Consider the following 2,464-nt stretch of genomic DNA (forward strand, 5'->3'; position numbering starts at 1 on the left):
CCAGATTTGGCTCATGGGCCATACTCTGTGGCCCCTGTCATGGGTAATTGTGCACACTGTAATGGGGCAGGCTTGACAGAAACCCTGATGGAGGGTAGGGAGTGTGTCATGCCCGGGGAAGAGTTTTCAGGCAGAGGGAACAACCTGTGCAAAGGCCCTGAGGCAGGACTGTGCCTGGTGAGTTTGAGGAACGAGGAGACCTGTGTGGCACATAGTAGATCCTCAGTTAAGGTCAGTTATTTTTACCCCCTGGACTGTGAGCTCCAGGAGAGAACGATCTGTTCTTGTTTTGTCTTCACTGAGTCCCTGATATGTTCTTGAATGAATGATTGAAAGCTATGTGTGTATCTCTCCCTCTAGCACTTTTCATTTAGTCCCCAAATTACAACTTATTCAAGTTACGACAAAGTGCACTTACGACCGTCCGGTTTTTTTTTTTTGGTACCTCTTATTGAACAGAGCCCTGGTGGTGCAGTGGTTAAAGAGCTTGGCTGCTAACCGAAAGGTCAGCGGTTCGAACCCACCAGTTGTTGTGTGGAAGAAAGATGTGGCAGTCTGCTTCCGTAAAGATCATAGCCTTAGGAACCCTATGGGGCAGTTCTACTCTGTCCTGTAGGGTTGCTATGAGTCGGAATCAACTCGAGTACGGTGGGTTTTGTTTTTGGTTTTTATAGCTAGTAATATGTACTGGGCAATACTGCCCACAATATTGTAGCGTAATTTGCTGATGTTACCATTCTCAGATATAATGTTTCCAACCCCCTAAAGACAGACGCAGATCAGATTTATAAAGATGCTAATAATAAAAAGCAGTAATAATGAAAACTTGAAAAAGAAAAAAAATGAGATACTCGACTTACGTAAGAACTGACGTATGACGGACTAGTTGTCAGAACGGAGCCCCGTCGTGAGTGGGGGACTACCTGTATTTATTATTTAACACATACATTTAGAGTTTTGACTCCAGGGATTGCACATTGGCTCACAAGCATGATTTTCTTCCCCCCTGATCACAAAGTGTCTTAAAAATATTTGAGTTGCTTGCCAACTTGGAAAAATTAGGAGATTTCTGAAAATCTAGATTCCTGGCTTCTCTTGAAAAATTAGCAGACGTGGCTCCCCTGAGTCTGTTTTCCCTTATGGCCACAATGGGCTACAGTGAGTTACGGCCACCGCAGTTAGACAGTTGACTCTGGTTGTTCAGGTCCCAAAGACTGGGTGTAGTGTGCCCTGGTCCAGCCCCATTGTAGTCCACCTGGACCGATGCAGTCGCCTCAGCCCTGCTCCCCAGCTCCTGCCCTCACCCCCAGTCTGTTCTCCCTGCAGCAGCCAGAGGGCGCCCATGAGCACTTGAGTCAGGCCCGTCCCTCCTCTGCTCACAGACCTCCAGGGCTCCCACCTCTGTTGGGTAAAAGCCCAAGTCCTCCCCACGGCCCGCAGGGCCCTACAGGATCTGCCTCGCCCCCTCCTTGCCCGCCTTTCTTCCTCTCTCCCCCTTGCTCACTCTGCCAAAGCCTCCTGTGCCTTGCTGTTCCTCCAACTTCACCAGGCACCGTCCTGCCCCAGGGCCTCTACACGGGCTGTTCCCTCTGCCTGGAACACTCCTCTCTCAGGTGTCCCCATGGGTCATTCTCTCACCATTGTTAGATCTTGCTGAAGTGCCTCCTTCTCATTGAGGCCTTCTTGGCTGCCAGAGCTCCAGCCATCACATTCATATCCCAGCCAGAAAGAGATTAGAAAGGGAGCATAACCCCTCCCTCTAAGGGAAGTTGCACACAGAATTCTGCTTGTATCCCGTTGGCCAGAACTTAGTCACCTTGTAGCAGCAAGACCCATAGACCTGTTGCCGTTGAGTCGATTCTGACTCATAGTGACTCTATAAGACATAGAACTGCCCCAAAGGATTTCTAAGAAGCGGCTGAGCTCTTAACCACTGTGCCACCAGGGCTCCATAGCAGCATGGAGGCTAGGAATTGTAGTTTGTATCTCAGGAGGCCATGTGACCAGTAAAAATTAGGGGCTTCATTAACCAGGAAGAAGAAAGAACGGGTATCGGGGGATTACCCGGCAGTGTCTGTCCCAGTCTCTGGGAGTTCACTCACACGGGGGTCTCCAGGCCCTGCTGTTTCCGTTTTCTCTGGCTGAGATTCCTTGCCCACTGTACCCTCCCACCCCAGCTCCCTCACCCCGTCACCCTTCCATCCAAGCCCCGCTCTGCTGAGACCCCAGTGGTTGCAGAAAGAGCTCGCAGACTTTCCAGATAGTCTCGGTCCACGTCCCCAGGCTCTGTGACTTTGAGCAAATGACATCCGCTCTGTGGGCCTTGGTTTCATCATCTGTAAAATGTCAGTTATAACGCTGTCTGATGTAGGGATTGTTGTCATTCGGTGCCATTGAGTCAGTTCTGACTTAGAGTGACCCCGTATGACACAGGAGAACCGCCCCATAGTTTCCTAGGCTGTAA

The sequence above is a fragment of the Trichechus manatus genome, unplaced genomic scaffold, assembly GCF_000243295.1.
Source record: "Trichechus manatus latirostris isolate Lorelei unplaced genomic scaffold, TriManLat1.0 scaffold00057, whole genome shotgun sequence".
Lineage (NCBI taxonomy): Eukaryota > Metazoa > Chordata > Mammalia > Sirenia > Trichechidae > Trichechus > Trichechus manatus.